Genomic DNA, 20152 nt, shown 5'->3' with positions numbered 1-20152 from the left:
CTGCTGCCAACTCACCTGCCCCGCTCCCTGCCCGCTCGGGGACCGGAAGCACCCCCGACCCCAAACCCGATGATCCTGGCAACCAAGCCCTGCTAAAAGAAGCCCCTTTATCCCGCCCCGAACTCCAAGATGTAAGGAACGATTTTAAGCCCTCCAATAAATCTCCAGAGTGTGGTGTACTGTGCAACTCACCGACCAAACCCCGAGGTGTTGCTGATCCTGGGGCTGCATCCCGAACTCCGCCATGCGATGGGCCTGGCGATGCTGCTGCGAATTCTCCGCCGTCCTTAGGCCTCCTACGGCCCGCTGACCCGACATCCAATGACCTGTGGACGAAAGAAGCACAACTGGGGAGGCCGTCTTCAGAATCCAAATCCTCCCTAACCTCAACCCTCGCGCTCCTATGCGTACTGGTACTCCTGGCCTGCCGGCCCTTTCTGCCACACCTGTCCCCGGACGAACTTCTGTCTCGCCTGTCAGGAGAGCCCCTGCTCGCCGACCTAGATGCACTCCCCCGCGAGACTGGACCCCGAACGGGAGAGCCGCGGTACCGCCCAACCGACGACTCCCCGCTGCTGCTGCGCTGTCTGCTCCGCCGGTTACTCCTGGAGCGATGACGGGATCCCCTATCACCCCCCCTGTCCCTGCGCCAACTAACGGGGCTGTCCAACCTATCCTGAGCGCGGCCTTCCCTGCCCGCCCGCTGATCTGCCGGCCTACAGTGCCCCATATCAGTGCCAGTTCCGGAGGGGGCCATGCCACTGCCTGCTGCGACCCCGCCACCCGTCACTAGCGCCCTACAAGCAGTCCTATCGCCTGTCACCTGCGGCCGCTGCGCGGATGGAAGGGGCGCTTGCGGCCTAGCCCTCGCTTGCTGCAACCCGCTGCGTGCTCTGGGTGCCGCCCTACCCACCCTGGAATGTGTGGCAGGTGCTGACTGTCCCCCGCTGTCCAAGCCCTTACTGGCTGCCCCATCATTCGCTGAACCTGAACGGGTTAAGAGGGCCTCATTTGACAACCCCTGCTTCTTACCCCTTTTTGCCCTAACTGACCCAGGGGGCGACTCACCACGTCTACTCTGTCCTGCAGGCTGCTCCCTGCTCCCAACGGGACCCGCTGCCGATAACGAGCCCGCTGCCTCCGAGTTCCTCGGCGCCATCTTGTCCTGACCGCACACCTCAGATGCTGCTTGCCGACCTTGCTGCGCGGTCGCCTCCGGGCCGCTACCTCCGCGGATCCTAGCCCGGCCGCCACATCTCCTATTGCCGGTCCTTGTCCCGCCTGCTGACGGGCTGCGACTCCTAACCGCGCCAGCACCGGCCTCAGGGCTCAATCGCTGTGGAGGCCTGGTCCGGCGCGAAGTCCTCCGCGCCGGCGCCGCCGACGGACCCGCCATGCTCAGTGCTGCCCCCAGCTGCTGCTCCATCCAAGCTGTGCCATGCTGCCGGATCGCCGCCTTCACGCCCTCGAGGATCGCTGCCATATCACTCTCAGCCACGGAATCCATCTGAAAGACAAAAAAGAAGAAATCCTAACCAGAAGCCAGCAACAGCTAACAACAGGTAAAGATTTCAAATTAAAATGGAACCCAATTTTAAAATGGCGAATATTTATATGACTAAGCCACTCCCCTTATTTCAATTGACCAATCACGTAACACTCCTCCATAGGCCTGCCTCCTAGCTCTGTCAAGGCCCATTCCACCTAGCTTTGCTTATTCCATGGGCTTCATTCTAGTACGGAGGGAAGCAATCTCTGACACAGCAGATGTTGTGGACTATGTCTCACATGGGCGATTGGGCATAGGAAACGGGGGAGAGTGGTGGAATATTCGCCAGGGAAATTATGTTTGGGGAACACATAAAGGATAAATCTCGCTCAGTTAAATGAGGAATATATTGTTTTACAGAAGCAATTTGAAATGGAGCAAATACTCTTACATTATGTAAGTTCAGTTGCTCCACTTCCCTTTGTTAAATAATATAAGCCTTTTTTTTTTAACCGGGAGCCTGAAAATTGGGGAGATCCTCAGGTGTTCCTCACACTTAGGAACACCCAGTGGAGCCTATCTGATCATGGACACGGTCGGGTTCCACAGCTCTTTGACAGCACAACCGGCCCTTGTCAGATCAGCAGTGCTAAGAGCAAGTGAGTTCAGGTCATTTGCTCCCAGCTACAGAGTGAGCCGAGTGAGGAGGCAGAGAAGGCAAAAATAGGAGTAGGAGAGGAGACAGAGTCTGGGCCACCAGCTTCAGCCATATCTTACTGGACCCCAGGGAAGCCAACCTCCTACACCCAACAGTATGCAAACTGGGGATGGCTAAAAGTTTGTAAATTACAACTTGTGTGTGTGTCAGTGTATGTTTAACTGTGTCGATGTCCATGTGTAATTGTCACCCCTTGTCAGTGGCTCCGTTCTACTAGTGACCTTCTCCTGTCCGCTGTTCATACCCATACTGCTAACTCGCACTTTCAGGAATTCTCACAGGCGTTCAGATCATTAGGAATAGTCTGCCTTCTCCCTTCAGACTCTTCAATCATTTAAGAAGTCCTTCAAAACCCATCTCTTCAGACTAGCCTGTGGCCTTCACAGTGACTGTTACTTCATAAAGTTGTCTATCACTATCACTTTTTTTTTTAGAGAGCCACACTCGACTCTCATCTTCCATTTCATAGAAACGTAGGTTTATTTAGAAAATTACAGTATTAAAAAAAAAAAAACAGCATCCCCCTATACTAAATCCCAGTCCCCCCATATACTAAATCCCAGTCTTCTCCCTCTACTAAATCCCAGTCCCCCCATATACTAAATCCCAGTCCCCCCATATACTAAATCCGAGTCCGTCCCCCATATACTAAATTCCAGTACCCCCCTTTAGCCAACAAGCAGACTCCACTCACATTGCCGCTGCCAGTATGCGACTCTGGAGTCCGGCCTCTGGTGTACCCCAAATGCCGCCGTCCACACCCTGTGCCAAATCTGATCCTCCCGCTACTTCTTGAAACCATGTGAAGGTGGAGCACGTTGATGTCACCTCGGAATGTGACATGGCGTTGCATGCCTCCATGTCCAGTCGCAGCCAATGCAACACTGACACACTGCAGACACACACGCACAATTAAAAAACACACACTGACAGACACACACACTGACAGACACACACACTGACAGACACACACACACACTTACACATTTGACATCATATTCCGGCGCCCAGCTTCACTACAGATGGCGCGCGTGAGGGAGCAGTGAGGAGCAGGATCACTGAGCTCCCTCGCTGGCCCTACTCCCCTGTCGGGTAAGTTTTAGCAGAGTAGGCACCTGCAATGTGGGGAAAGCAGGTGCCTACTCTGCTATAACACCGAGCATGTACTCGCGGCTTGTTGGGCCGCAAAGATGTCCCTTGTGGGCCGCGAGTTTGACATGCTTGCTGTAGATTATGTTAACGTTAGTGTATCAATAATAGATAGTTCCCTAATTTTATATCTTTCAATTTTTAAAATTGGACAATTTGCATTTTACTGAATACGTTTTCTTCGGGTTCCTACAAACATGACATTTTCCATAATGCTTTTACAGCCATAATGCTGACAAAGCATCAGGGGGGATGTAATCCATATCTGGAGTGCCAAAAGTTGCCTACGCTTTTCTGCTGTCTTATACCAGAGGAAATATGAGTTTCCCCGCATGACATTAACAATTGACAAACAGTGCAGGTTTGTCAATACAAATGTGATGCATATGACTCATTATATCAGATAAGGGTGTGTGTTAAAGACATCATCGTCACCTCTCAACCAGGAACTGATACTGATCCTCAAATCACTCTGACACATACATGGCAGCATTTGCTAACCTGATTCCTGGAATTGACATACTTGGACTTTTTTTTTTAGAAATGTTGCCTTGTGCCTGTATTGCTCTGGATATGTTTTGTCTGATGCATAATATAATCTTGTTTGTTCAAGCAATGGATTACTAAGCAGGTCATCTAGGCACACCTGTCTTTGTTATCTTTTTAGTTTGTGTGTTTAAATATTTCTGTTTATAGTATGGAAAACCAAATAGGCTAAATCACGTGATTTCATGTTGATACAGTTGAGCCTTATTTCAATGCAAAAGAAGACCATGTACAAGGAAATAGATTTTACAATCAGATTTTCAAAATACTCTTTTAGAGGCTCCATTTAAATATTCCTTGTTGGTTCAGAGTTAGGTGGCACCTTTAAATGGAAGGAAAATGCAAGCCAACCAATCACAGTGTGACAAAGGCTCTTCAAGGCAGCCTAAACCTATAAATTCCCTTAATGGGATACTCCAGGCACAAAAACAACCTCATCTAAATAAAGTGTTATGGTGCCAGGAGGCCCCTAGAGGCATTTTTACTTAAAGGGGTTATACCAATCTCGAACGGTTTAACCCCAAAGTTGTCTCCAGCGGTGATGTTTACTCCTCCCGTGACGGCATCCGGCTTCTGAAAAGGTAGTTTAGTGAATGGGGAGTCACTAATTGGCTGAGAGCATTAGCTGACCGCTTTCAGCCAATCAGCAGAATTTCTCTGCCAGGGGTACTCGGAGCTTGCTGAATCTGAAAATTTAGAAGCCTGATGCCGCCTGTAGAGGAGTGGACATCAAAAGGTTTAACTTTGGGGTTAAACCTTTTGAAAATGGCTATAAATTATTCTTTTAGACTTTTTAATAAAATGTGGTATTATTATTGCAGCTCTTCTCTAAAACATAAAAAGGAACAGGTTGGTAGCATATATGCTTAGTGTGAATTGGGTTAGGTTTGTAGAAAAGCATTCCCAGTCCAGTTTAAGACTAGATGTGTTAATGATCCTAGATTGTAAGCTTGTTTGAGCATGACTTTCTTCACCTTTTGTGTCATTCAACATTTTTCATTTGTCAATTACTTGTTGTCAGTGGCGTAGCTAGAGCTTTTGCCGCCCGGGGCTGCCCCTGAGTTTGCCGCCCCTACCTCGACCCATGTCATGTCCGGTGCAGTCGTGGACATCTGTGGCTGCACCAGACATACCTCTTAAGTACTTAACGCCTCTAGCCCAACACCGTTTACAACCTTTTCAAGCTTTTGTTAAGATATATACTCAATGAATACATGCATGGAAAAATACATGCATTTAGTTCATTGGGGTCATATCTACTAAACAGTGATTTTGTGGGGGGGTGACTTTTTATTAGTGTGAAAAGAAACACTTGGGAGTGAAATGCAGCTTATTGAATTAATTTTTTTGCACATTTTTTTTTTTCAATTTATGTTTTTTTATAAGATTTTGGATACTCATAGTATAACTTTGCCGTAATATTAAAGTAATAACAAGATTAAAGTAATAACAGAAGTATGACAATTCCTCTGATTACACTTTGTCGTAATATGAAAGTCTCAACATGGTTGTATCAACGTTTAACATCTGGGTGTAATAATAGCAATCGTCTGCTGGGGCTGCAGTTTTGGCAGAGGTGAAATTAAGGTGGTGGCCCTTGCGCCGCAGCTGGTCAACTGTGCGGGATCTAAAGGTATGCGTGCTGCAGCTATGTATTGTAGCTTATGAGTGTCTCTTAGACATTGTCGATATATACATGCTCTTCTTCTGACCAAGATTGCTTTTGGGCATACGCTGTGACGCAGTGTCTTCTTCCCTGGATTCCCTTCTGTCGGTCTCTGGGAGGTGCAACTGGCGGAGGAACTCAGTTTGGTCGTCCATGGAGGTCAGGGTAAGCATCTGGTTTCCCCGTGGTACCGCCAGGGATCCATCAGTTCCCCATCGGTATCTGACTCCTGCTCCTCCCAGTTGTTTGGCCGCTGGTGCCAGTTGTCTCCGTTGCTGCGAATGGGAAATCCCCATATAGGGCCACCGTGCTACTCTCCATTTGCACAGTGCCCAGGTCTCTGGAGCGGGACATGATAGCGGAGCGAGTCGCCATGTCCTTCGTGACCGCTATAATGTCTCTGGGTGCGTCTCCCGGAGCTGTTGCCGCTTTACGGATTCTAAACGCTGAGACTATTGTGTTGGGGTCAGTGCCTCCTTTAACCCCTTAAAGACCAAACTTCTGGAATAAAAGGGAATCATGACATGTCACACATGTCATGTGTCCTTAAGAGGTTAAGGCCCATTGTAGATATTAGGCGGTGGATGTAGGGTACTAATGCTTCTTCCTCCACGCTTTCAGGTATTCCTCGGAGGCGTATGTTCCGCCTTCTATGTCGAGCTTCCATAGTGGTGACAGTCCGGGTAAGTTTCTGGACTTGCAAGGATAGAGTCTGCATTGAGTCTTGGGAATGCTGTATCTGGTGTTCCCTTGCACTTTCCCTGGTTTCCAGTTCTGGGAGCCTTTGTTGGAGGTCCCCCACCTCCTTCTGTGTGCTTAGTATGTCAGCTCTCCACACCTCTCTCATTTCTGTTAAGAGGTCTCTTATGTCCTTTTTCGTTACAGGGGATGATTCTGCCTCTGATTCTGAGTCAGGACATGGGGGTTCAGACTCTGCTGGAGGCGAGGTAAGACTTTCCCTGTCATCCTGGGAGTCCTCCTCCTCACTGCTAACTGTGGGTGCCATCTTGGCGGCAGCCTGTGGAGTAGGCCTCGCAAATGAGAGCCGAATATCGGACATTTTGGGCGTCTCTGGGTGGCGACCTTTCTTATTTTTGCGCCCCATTGGTGTCTCTGTGCGGGAGGCGTATGTGTGGCCGTGTATGGGAGCCGTTTGTCGGTTAATTCGCTTACTGTATCGTGCGCTGGTACGGAGCTCCACACACTCGCGTCTTGTTCGCCCGGCAGTCGGCCACGCCCCCCCTTTTTTTTTACACATTTTAAAAACATATACTTTTTCTTTTTTGGGAGGGAGGGTGTGTGGAGGGTGCAGGGACAGAGTGGGATCTGTTTACGGGAGGCGTACGGTGCAGGGGAGAAGGGATTTGTAAAGGGGAGGGAGGGGGACTGTTAGGGTGCTGTGAAGGCAGGGGTAGAAGGAATCTGTGCAGGGAAGGGGGCTGTCAGGGAGGCAGGGGGATCTGTCAGGGAGACGGGGGAGAGGGAGTTGTGCAGTGAAGAGGGAACTGGGAAGAGCTTACCTGGTGTTTCTGCCAGGCTGCTCTTCCTCTTTTCTCTGCAGAACAGGAGGCACAGGAAGTGACCTCACTTCCCATCCCTCCTTTCCTGTCTCTTCCCCTCACTGCACCGCATGGAGGAGATCTGGCAAGCAGAGCAGGATCGCTGCCAGGTCTCAATCAGAGGGTGGGAGGAAGGTCACTGCCTCCCCCAAAAAAGTGTCGCCTGGGGCGGACCGCACCCCCCTTGCTACGCCACTGCTTGTTGTTAAAGAAATTCACTGTGTAATTGTATAGAAATATGTCTTTAGGGACAGATGGTTTTGTTACACACTGATCCTCTGAAACATATTGCTGTCCACCTCCTTTGTATAGAGTGGGGGAAGCGGAGGCTAGTCATCAGGCATCCCCTAGTTCAGAGGCAGGCAACCTCTGACACTCCAGATGTTGTGGACTACATTTTCCATGATACTTTTACAGCCATAATGCTAGCAAAGCGAAAAGTAGGGTATAAGCGCTCACTAAAATAACTGAATATAAGGCAGCAATGAACCAGCAGGATTTCCCAATACCTGCTAATAGTAACCAAAAGTGCAAGAAGAACAGAGTGGTAAACCGCGCCACAAAGGTGTTCAAAGGAAATGAAATGTAGTTATGGCATATACATACATACATACATACAAGTTGTCTAATGTTATGGCGATGTATATAGCCCTCGAAAAAAATACAAAGCAATAATAGTACAATATGTCATATAAATATTAAAACATATATGGTGTATAAAAGCCAATTAAAAGACTAACTCACAATCTGCAGAGCTACTGAGAGCTCTGCCGTATAACGCCTGGACGGTATAATCCCTATCTTAGGATATATGGGTACTGGTGGAATTAGGTATCCAATTCTCCGCAGCTGTGCATTTAGAGAAAAAGCAGAATAAAATCCAATGGTACAGTATGTACAGTAAAAATGATAATATAATAAAAAGCTGGTATCTTACTTACGATTTCCAGAGCAATAACTTGCTCTGGTGATGAAAGTGTGAGGTGGTATAATCCCCACCAAGGGATGTAGATAGTAAGCAGGATTCAAAGTGCACCAGGAACAAGTAGAAAACCAGAAAGAGGAATTGGAAAAAGCTATAACTTTATTTATACAAAAAATAAAATCTATTGGTAAAAAGCAAGCTTCCAGTCTCTTACTTAACGCGTTTCACCCGGGTTTGGGCTTCAGAAGTATCAGTTTGTCTGTATATCAGCCAACGTTTTATAGGTTATTTTTTAACTTAATTTTTAACTTTTTAAAACTTATTTTAAAACTTTTTTTAACGTTAACCCCTAGTTAGCCTAACAAATCCCAATTCCCCTCTAACTTCCACCCTCCCCAGCTTGCTAAATATATAATTTTAAAATACTTAAATTAATTAATAAAATAAATTTAACCCCTGAAGGTTAAAAAAAAAAAAAAGAATTAACTCTCAGGGGTTAAAAAAAAATCAGATCATATTAAAATGCAATCCCTGCCAATTGATCACTGTAGTCAGTGATCAATTGGCAGGGAAGGGGTTAATTTTTTATTAAAATGGTAAAGGGGGGTGGGATTTTAAATAAACGTTTTTTGTTTTTTTTTTACACAGGGGGTAGGATCAGTGAAGATCCGTCTCCCTGCACTTCACAGTGAACCCGGAAGTGCAGGGAGGCGGAAGGTGAGTATACACAGCACATGTGCTCGCTCTGACATGCTGTCAGAGCGGGCACATGTGCTGGGACAGCCCGATCCGGTGCTCCCGGTCTGCCTCTAATACAGAGGCAGACCGGAGCACCATTAACCCCGCGATCGCCGCAATTGCGGCGATCTGGGGTTAATTTTACCGCGTGACGGACGAGGTCCGTCACTCGTCGTTAAGGGTTTCCCCTGAGTGACAGACCTCATCCGTCACTCGTCGTTAAGGGGTTAAGAAGAAAAAAAAAAGACAACTAAATAAATTTTTGCTATTTAATTATTTTTGCAAATATAAGTGATCATATGTGTGGGGGGAGGGGGGTGACGAGTCGGACGAGCCTATTCTTCAAATTTGTTGTGCAATATAAAATGTATAGAATATGATATTTGTTGAACCTGTGGCAATTAACCATTGGTGCCTTGATGGCACTTAGATTTACTAGTTGGGAGTCAGAAAAACCTACCAGGCCAAGCTCTGAGTGTAAATCATCAGTTTCATTGGATGATTTTTCTTGGTTACAGATGAAAATGGTGAAAATCAAAACTATTACTATGATCTAGAGCAGGGGATAGGCAACCTTCGGCAGATTAGATGATGTGGACTACATCTCCCTTGATGCTTTGCTAGCATTATTGCAAGAAGAACAGAGTGATAAACCGCGCCACAGACGTATTCAAAGTGAATGAAATGTAGTTATGGTATATACATACATACACGTTGTCCAATGTTATGGCGATGTATATATAGCCCTCGAAAAAAATACAATAGTGCAATATGTCATATAAATATTAAAACATATAGAAATGGTGTGTCAGGAAGTGCAGATTGACGTCAGGCATGGGTGCAACAGATTGGCTAGAGTGGTCAGTTGACGCTCTAAACCAGGGGTCTGCAACCTTTAAGACAAAAAGAGCCACTTGGACCAGTTTCCGAAGAAAAAAAACAAACTGGGAGCCGCAAAACCATTGCGACATTTAAAACAATTTTTCTTTTCTTGCCTTTATCCATGGCTGGCCTACTGGGGGTCCAAAACAGGGACGTAATTAGAAATCAGAGGGCCCCATAGCAAAATCAATGCCCCAAAATGCCATAGAAAATTAATCAGGGCCCCAGTCTACTATAAATCATAATCAGTGCCTGATGTAAATAATAATTAATAATGAGGGCCCAATGTCATCCTCGTCATTATAAAAAGAACTTTTTTTGTCACTTTTTTTTCCTTCTGATTGCTTAAAAAGATGACAACAAAGTATTAGTAACCCAGCTACTAAGGATTATGGCTGCGCTATGCTCAGTTACCCTTTATGTATTATGGTCACAATTGTCCACAAAAGCTGGTTATGCGTAACACATTTCATTTCATTATTATGACTGATCATACAGTTTACTACAGCAGATTTCAAGTAGTATCTATTAACAAGTATTAACATGCCTCCTAACATTTCAAATGGACAAAGGAATACTTGAAGAACAATATATCTTATTTATACAGACCGATTTCTAACCACAAATTTATTGTAGTTTAAAGACACATTACTGGGAGTATTATTACTGGGAAGCTCTGTTATACACTCAGACACATTACTGGGAGTGTTATTGCTGTGGAGCTCTGTTATACACCCAGACACATTACTAGGAGTATTATTGCTGTGGAGCTCTGTTATACACCCAGACACATTACTAGGAGTATTATTGCTGTGGAGCTCTGTTATACACCCAGACACATTACTAGGAGTATTATTGCTGTGGAGCTCTGTTACACACTCAGACACACTACTGGGAGTATTATTGCTGTGGAGCTCTGTTATACACCCAGACAAATTACTTGGAGTATTATTGCTGTAGAGCTCTGTTATACACTCAGACACATTACTGGGAGTATTATTGCTGTGGAGCTCTGTTATACAGACACATTACTGGGAGTATTATTACTGTGGAGCTCTGTTATACACTCAGACACATTACTGGGAGTATTATTGCTGTGGAGCTCTGTTATACACTCAGACACATTACTGGGAGTATTATTGCGGTGGAGCTCCATTATACACATTACTGGGAGTATTATTACTGTGGAGCTCTGTTATAAACTCAGGCACATTACTGGGAGTATTATTACTGTGGAGCTCTGTTACAAACTCGGACACATTACTGGGAGTATTTTTGCGGTGGAGCTGTGCTGTAGACTCAGACACATTTATTGTAGTTTAAAGACATACTACTGTCAGTATTATTTTGGTGGAGCTCTGCTGTAGACTCACCAACAAAATGGAGCTCCTAGAAAAGAGGGGCAATGATGATAGAAATGAGTGACAAAGGAATTTGGGAAATAGGGACTTCTCCTCCTAAATAGGAATACTTGGGATTTATGTTTTATTATATGATATAAATTACACTTTAACAAAAAAAAAAAAAAAAAAATACATTGTACACTAGTGGCACATTAAATTGGATAAAAATGTCTTTAAGTTCTGTCTGTGTAAGTGTGTGGGCCGGGCTCCCCCCCCCTCTCCCCCCCTGAGGCTTCACTTACCTCACACTGGTGCCTGGCACGCTGCTGCTGCTGCTGCTGCTGCTGACGGGAGTCTGGACGGATGTTCTCTTCCTCCTCGCAGTCGTAGACCTGCATGCGCGCCGCTGCCCTCCGATCTGACAGCGGGCGGGAAGGAGACGTCAGGACGGTGCGTAACTACAGCGCCCGCCACAGTGGGGAGTGTCAGGGCGCACAATGCGCCTCCTCCCCTCCCTAGTATCCGCCCCAGAGCCGCGGCAAAGGTTCAAAAGAGCCACATGCGGCTCCGGAGCCGCGGGTTGCCGACCCCTGCTCTAAACCAATCGCTAGTTCCCGGTTGATAATTTATTTTTACTTTTTTATGAATGGCCGCTCTAGCCAATCAGCGACACCCCTACCCTGCGGTACTCTGTGCTTCCTGACACTGTAGCGGTACTTACCCTTTCCAGGGGCCAGCCGGGGTCCTCTGTTCGAGCCGCGCGCGTTCCTGCTGCTGCACGAGCCACGCACGGCTCATCCGACTGCTGGAACAGGAAGGCGGGCAGTGACCGCGAGAAGCGGTCACGTGTCCCGCCTGACTCTAAGAGCGCGCCGCGGGTCTCGGGCGCGCTCTTAAAGGGACAGTGGAAGCCTAAATTGGAAAAGGCCTCCCATTGGTCCCTGTCATGCCACACTCCCCATACACTTACCTTTTGGGGGCGTGGATATGACAGGGGCCAATCAAAATAGGTGTTTAGTTATATATACTCACCTTTTTCCCTTAGTTCCTTGCCCTATCGTGGTTTCTGTTACAGTTCCCTTTAGCGCTTGTTGCATTCAGTTGTGTTCCTTCGTACTTGACCTTGGCTTTGTTTTCTGACTACGTTATCTCTTTATCCTTATCTGTTCTGTTTACCGGCTTGCTGTTTACTGTGTACCAGACCCCGGCTAGTCCTAGTTTACGCTGTCTCTTTGTGCCCTTGACCTCGGATCGTTCCTGACTCTGTACTTCTCCTATATACGTCGAGTCCGGCCACTCTAAGGTCCGGTAGACGTATCTCCCCTCTGTGTTGTCTTCTGTTTAGCTGAATCCTGCGTGTTGGGGTATATTTTCGTTACAGACACTCAGTAAATAAAAGTGCACACATTAACAATTATATATATTTTTTTTTTTACCTGGGGAGATGAGAAGGTCCAAAGTTTCCCTGCCAGGCCCAGGTACCAAAGCCTTATCATGTAGTGTCCAGAATAAAGTGGAGAGTTCACTTCACTTGTCCTTCATGCTCCAATCTCCTTTTCTTCTCCTTCATTTGACACAGTCTTCTTTTTCTTCTGACACTGTCCTCTCTCCTCCTTGGCTCCTTCTGCTCCTTTACCTTTCTGTTACTTTCTGCTTATTTTGCTCCCCCTTCTGCTCCTTTCTCTTTCTGATCCCTTTCTGCTCCTTGAAGACCCTTTCTGCTCCTTCTCCTACTTTACCTTTGTGCTCCTTGCTTTACCTTTCTGCTCCTTGCTACCCTTTTCTGCTCCTTCTCCTACTTTACCTTTTGTGCTCCTTCTGATTCTTTCTGCTCATTTACCTTTGTGCTCCTTCTGTCCCTCTCTGCTCTTTGCAGACCCTTCCTTCTCCTTGCTGCCCCTTCCTGCTCCTTGCTGACCCTTCCTGCTAATTTCTGCTTCTTCTCCTACTTTACGTTTGTGCTCCTTCTGCCCCTTCCAGCTAATTGCTGACCCTTTCTGCTTCTTGATGTCCCTTCTCCTACTTCACCTTTGTGCTCATTCTGTCCCTTCCTGCTCCTCGCTGCCCTTTTCAGCTCCTTGCTGACCCTTTCTGCTCCTTCTATTTTACCTTTGTGCTGCTTTACCTTCCAGCTCTTTGCTGACCCTTCCTTCTCCTTGCAGACCCTTCCTGCTCCATGCTGCCCACTCCTGCCCCTTGCTGCCCCGTCCTGCTCATTTCTGTTCCTTTGTGCTCCTTCTCCTACTTTACCTGTTGTGCTCCTTGCTGTCCCCTCCAGCTCCTTGCTGCCCATTTCTGTTCCTTAATGTCCCTTCCTGCTCCTTTATATTCCTTCCCCTTTCTGCTCCTTCTCTTCCTTTACCTTCCTGCTTCTTGCTGACCCTTCCTGTAGGCTGTCTCCCCCATCCCTCACTTACCCGATCTATAGGCTGTCTCCCCCTCATCCCTCACTTACCTGATCTGTAGGTGGGTCCCCCCATGCCTCACTTCCCTGATCTATAGGCTGCCCCCATGCCTCACTTACCTGATCTATAGGCTGTCCCCCCATGCCTCACTTCCCTGATCTATAGGCTGCCCCCCCCATGCCTCACTTCCCTGATCTATACGCTGCCCCCCCATGCCTCACTTTCCTGATCTATAGGCTGCCCCCCCATGCCTCACTTCCCTGATCTATAGGCTGCCCTCCATGCCTCACTTCCCTGATCTATACAAAAAAACACAAACAAGTGTGCAGCACAAAGAATAAATAAGACACTCTTATAGGTGTATATCACATCCCTTAATACATGCAGTGCAATATACAATGTATTGATGTGAAGTGATGAAGCAATACAAATATATATACCCCAATGGAAATATCATCATGGATATTCCTAAATAATAAGAAAAAAGAAAAAGACTCTCATAGGGCAATATTGCAGTAATCGCTTATATGGAGTCTAATAATTTTATGTGGTCCAACTCACATTTCTCTGAGCCTATTATAATGAACTGGCTCAGGTAATACAGCTTTGCGTAATATGGTGGTGCAGCTTTAAATGGTGCAATAGGTCCACATGTATTCAGAGCTTGATCCTCAAAGGTAAAAAGCATAGGAAGGGCAACACCAGTTATGGTAAAATAGTATACATTTATTTGAAGAAAAAATATAAAATCTTACATTCAGGCTACTGCAGTGCCATATGGTAGTTTAAGAACACAACGCGTTTCCACGATACAAGTTCGTCTTCCTCATGTGCATAAAAAAATCTAACCACATACCAGCTATTTAAATCATTATTAGCGCTATAAACGAGTGGTAGAGATCCGCCCTCCTAGTCCCATTGACCAATTCCATGGTGATTAGTCTTTTGACGAGCAAATCTCGGCCCTCGCGAGATCGCGGAACGTCACTTTCGGGTTCGTTCTATATCTTCCAGCGGCCATTTTTATTACGTTCATGCGTTCCACTTCATTCCGTCTTCTGTGTATCGGACTTATAATTCAAGCAGTCTTATTTCCATCAGACAATTGTCGTTTGTATAATTAATGAGACAGTAATTGAATACATCAGAATACAAAAAAGAGAGGATTCATATGATACAATAGTCTATACAGGAAGTATAAAATAAATAAAATATAAGTTTAAAAAGTGAAACATAAGAACAGGAGAGATAAATAAAACATTCTATATGGAAACATAAAAAATTATATGTAATTGTACATGTCAAAATCTATGTTCAATCCATTTGGAGAGAGGGTCTCTAAATCACTTAATTTCTACTTTGTTAATGATCTTTAAGTGGTCACCCCCCCTTCAAGGTTTTTGTATCTTCTGGATTCCCATAAAGTGCAGGAATTTACCATCACCATTGTGTGTTTCATTGATGTGAATAGATACAGAATGATTTTGTACTTTGTTCTGTATATTTCTAAGGTGCTCGCTTATTCTAATAATAAGTGAGTTGGTGAGCAGCAATCACTTGGGGAGTGGCGGGTTACAATGTGCGGATGTGGAACTGTGGCGGAATCGGGTGGTGCTACATCTCCCCGTTCCAAAATGGGCATGTTTGGGAAGGATGCTGCTGTGACACTTTTTGCGGTAGCAGGCATGGCGGCAAGTCCAGTGGCTTGTGCAGTGACTTTCCGGGCAGCTCACTCCGGGTTAGGAGTTTTGTTCTTGATGCATGCCGATGGCTCATTGCTATCCAAGTTTCAGTACCTCAGGTTTTTTTTAGTTGGCCTTGGGATGACTGGGCTTGGGGCCGGGACAGTTCTTGACACATTCGTTCAGGATTGGGGCTGCCACGGAAGCAGCTCGGTTCGGTTTGGGGGATGACCTGGTCAAGAAGATCGGGAGGTGGGAATCTGTGAGATTCAGATCATATCCCCAACTAGTTAGTCTAAGTTTGGTTACAATGGTTTTGTTGTTCTGTGTTGGTAACATGTTTTTCTTCCGCAGGTTGGTTTGCATGGGTGATGGGACACTCTTATGTGTACTGGGCACAATGGAGAGTTGCAGTTATGGCATATGGCTGGACTTCCCGCGCTCGATGGTGCAGATTGAGTGGTTTGGCTTTAGGGGTTTTATTTGGCATGGGGTGTGCTTGGAGCTGTTTAGAAGGATTAGAGAGGGTAGAGTGCCTGATATTATTCTGTTTCATGCTGGGAGGAATGACTTAGGCTTGATTTCACAGAGGGCTTTGATCTCAGGGATGAAGAAGGATTTGGAAAGATTGAGGCAGGTGGTTCCTGGTGTGGTTGTCGTATGGACAGAGATGGTCCCGAGGTTGCAGTGGTGCCACGCCAGGGACCACCAGGCGGTGGCAAAGAGTAGGGGAAAGGTAAATAAAGTCATGGCGACTTACGTTAAGCGTTTGGGTGGAGTGGTTGCTAGGCATCGGGAGTTGGAAGCTCAGTTGGCAGGTTTTTACAGGCCAGATGGGGTGCATCTGTCAGACGTGGGGTTGGATTTTTTGTTATTAGGGTTTCAGGAAGGTTGTCAACGAGCGTTGTTTTTGGTGGTGGGCGCTCAGGTAGCTCAAGGTGTCAAACTCTGAGCTATGGCAGGGGATGTATAGAAAAGTTGGGGTGTAGGTTGTTTGTCCTGAGGGAAAATAGTTTGGTTAGCTAAGAACAGTTTGGTTGGGAAGAGTATTGGTAGGTTCGAGCTCTTAGGTAGATCTGAACCTGGTGTGTGTAGGGTGTATCTCGGTATACCCCTACAAGGAAGAAAGCTGGTAACCATGCCCTCGGTGGCAATTGGTTATGTCATGCCCTCAGTGGCAATGGTTATGTTTACATGTTTTACTTATTGTGTTGTGGGTCATTGTCTGGCGTAGTATTGTTAAAGGATTGGGGGATATGTTATGTTAATGTGACAATGACCTTAAATTATTTTAAATTATTTATATGTTAATAAAGCTGTGATACTTTCCCAAATAAAGGCGTCTGAGTATTTGTGAGGAGGGGGTGTTGGGTTTATCATGCATATGCTGGAAATGCGTCTATGCATATGTCAAGCATGACTCTTTGTGTAGTCATGAGGGTTCACTGAGCAATAACCTTGGGAATTTCTGTGAGCTTGTGATGGATGGAAATAAATGTATGTAAAATGTCTATTTGTTATATGCACCTGTGCTCATTCCTTACTCAAAATGGCCGCTAGAGCACCTCCTCCCATCGACCAAAAACACTCGTGTAACAAGATGGCGTCTCCATCCAGAGCTATGCCCAAGATGATGATGACCTCAACACCCCGGAGGAAGTACATCAAGATTAAACACTTAACACTTAACCAATTAAAAGTTTACATTTCATATTTGCACACGATGCATTCTTTTGCCTTTTTAAGGGGCTACGTCCGCCCCTAAATAAACAATTAGAAGTTTTCATTCATCTGAACTTTGGTGTCAGTGTAATTTCTTCAGCGTGCACGCATCTCACCTTCAAAATCTGGACAGGGGCAGATGCTCAGGCAGACACTTGGTCTGGTCCAAAACAAGCTCAGTTAGTGTTGCATTGTAATTAGCTGGAGGCATATTATGCCAATCACTAATTTTAAAGAGGACCAGTGGGGAAAATTAGGGGAAAGCACATATTCCCCACTTCCTGTTATGTTCAGTAATTCTTCCTACATTTCCGATACCAACCTTATTAATATAAAATAGAGATTAACATCCTGTAGAACAAGTTTGACTTCTGTTATTCTAGGAAATGTACACTTTCTTATTACAACAGCTTTCGAAAAAGGTGCTGCCTTGTCACCATAAATCACACTCACACTAATTATACTGGGCAGATGTTAAGATGTTTTGTACTCTGGTTGCTCTTTTGTTTTTATGATAATACTCTTTAGAATCCTAGAAAATGATAATTTAGTGTTATAGTAGATTAGATAGACTACAAGAGATGCAGACCAAGCTGAGTATTGCATACTCAATCTAGCTGCCATTTTAAGTAATATCCCAGGAAGTAATAAAAAATAAAAATATAAATAAAAACACCATATAAATGACGCCTCAGATCATGATTTGTTTTACTGCCCAGCCATAATGAGCCTTAACATCACTTCCTCTTGCAAGTTTAAAATGTCTACATTAAAATTCTTCAGACCTGAAAGTGACAATTCAAGCACTATAATCACTACAAGTTATAGTTGTGGTCGTGAGGATGGTGCTCGTATGAAGTCCATGGACAAAAGCCAGAGGATTCCCTGGCACACTTAGCCCACTCCTTATGCTTGAAATGCAAATTGTAATTCATGATGCTGTTTGAATAGGTGCATCTATCAGTGTTATTGCTAAAATCCAAATGGCCCCTCAAAACCATCCATATTGATGGAATTCGACAATGTCTGGATTGGGCAAATAAGGCCCTTAACGACCTGAATCAGTCTGTATTTCAGCCTCCTGACGTTGAAATCTAGACCAAAATAATTAAATCGGAGCCCAGAAATTTCACCTCCAGGCCAGATTTTTTTTTAAAAAGAAGAAAATCTGAACAAAAAGTAAAAAACTCGTGAGGGCAAGCCACAACATAAAAAAAATAAATAAAAAAAATAGTAAATTAGATTAATATGTATAAATAAAATCCCTGTGGTGGCCAATAAAATCCCCATATTACTATAATGGAGGCATTGTACCTACATATACCTGCACCTGTATGCTAAATGTACTTCATGCCCCTAACCTTGGGCATTTGGTTTGTTTGTTTTTTAAATATTCAAGTGGAGAACCTAGTGTTCCCACTGTCAACCACCTATGCGCAACGGATGGGGGCCTTAATTTAAATAGCTCTATTATTAGAGTGGGGGGAACAGTAGGAACAGTAATTAATTTTAGGTTGTTGCTTAATGTTAGAATTAATTAGAGCCCCCACTTGTTGCTCATGAGTGGGTGCCAGGAGGGATAATTGGTCGTCCCCCATTAATATAAGAGTAACCCCCACTGATGCCCATATATGAACAGTAATTAAGTTTAAACATTTACCAGGCATGCCTCCAGGTGGGTCCATATGGGGGCAAAATACCTCCATTATAGTATTATGGGGTCTCATTGACCCCATTAGCTTTTATTTTATTTAGACCTTGACACCCAGAAAAAGAGGGTTGAGTGAGATAAATATTCCAGTAATCTGGGGACTACAGTTTACCCTTCAAACAGTACAAAATAGCATTCTTTCTTAGCCATCACAAACTAAAGTCCTCACCTCATATCACCTTGGTCAGGATGTTTAATTACCAGCTATGTAAACTATGTATTTTATTGGGTGTCATATGATTTTGCTATCTGGCTAAACATACTTAGCATAACAATGTCATGTCATTTGCCCTATTTTTGATGAAATGACTCACATAAAGAGGATGTATACCACAAGTTCTTTTCTTCTGAAATGTGCTCACATGTGACTCATTAATTGGTGACATCATGTTGGCTACAGAACAAGTTTATTAACAGTATCTATTTAAATGCTTTATCCAGTATATTTGTAATTAGTACGTTTATTAACATTTCCTATTTATGTGATATATATATGTACTAATGTCCTTTAACCCCTTAAGGACACATGACATGTGTGACATGTCATGATTCCCTTTTATTCCAGAAGTTTGGTCCTTAAGGGGTTAAACAGATATACCTAAAATATTTGGTACCCGGGAAATCTTTTGTTTTAAGCCATCCCATAAAATAAACATAGATTAACATGTGTTTGTAAACAAATTGTAAATAAAAATCACCAGATTTCAGTGAACAGTTAGAAAAAAATTCTGAAAAATGGTGCAAACATTAAAAAGGAGCAGAGTCACCAATAGAATGTTTTTATTGTTGTAGTAGAACCAGTAAGGACATTCCATGGTGTCTGCCCCCCACCTTCAGTACTTTAGACCTTTATGGGTGCTAAGAGGGACACTTGGTCCTCCCCCATTAATATTAGAGTAACCCCAACCCAATGCCCGTATGTGCACAGTCACTAATTTTAAGCATTTAGCAGGCATGCCCCAAGGTAGAGCCATCTGGAGGCAAAATACCTCCATAATGGTAGTATGAGGTCTTATTGACTCCAATTGGATTGTAAAAAAAATTTAGACCTTGACACCCAACAAAAAAAGAGGGTTGAGTTAGATAAATGGTATATTCCAGTACTCTGGGGACCACAGGTTACTAGTGTAGTAGAACCAGTAAGGACATTCCATAGTGACTGCCATAGTACTTTAGACCATTTTTCAGAACACTTTTGATACATGAAGCCCATAGCCCATCATTCACATTTGTAAGGGGTTTATGAATAAACTGTGGCTTGTGGTAAATAGGCAAATTGATTGTAGAACTTTCCAATTGGTCTAGCTTCTTTTGATACGGTACCATTTGGACTTTTGTAAATAACTCCGCTGGACTCTTGTAGTTTCCCTCTGCCTGATGTGTTCCTTAAAATTTTGGGGCTGTGAGTGGCAAAATAGCAGAATGTACTGGCAGTCTGGAGAGGACTTGTTGTGCAACCTTCATCCATTCTTAAGTAATTCTAGATAACCAGGCACCTTGCTTTTGAGAAAAGTAAAATATAATTTGCCACCTGCTATTCCATACTAGATGCCATGAACATGTTTTAGAACTTTATACTTAGCAGAAGAACCGATTAACTTTTTAACACAGGACTGG

The sequence above is a fragment of the Pelobates fuscus genome, chromosome 5 (assembly GCF_036172605.1).
Source record: "Pelobates fuscus isolate aPelFus1 chromosome 5, aPelFus1.pri, whole genome shotgun sequence".
In the NCBI taxonomy this organism is placed as follows: domain Eukaryota; kingdom Metazoa; phylum Chordata; class Amphibia; order Anura; family Pelobatidae; genus Pelobates; species Pelobates fuscus.
This window is presented reverse-complemented; position numbering follows the sequence as displayed.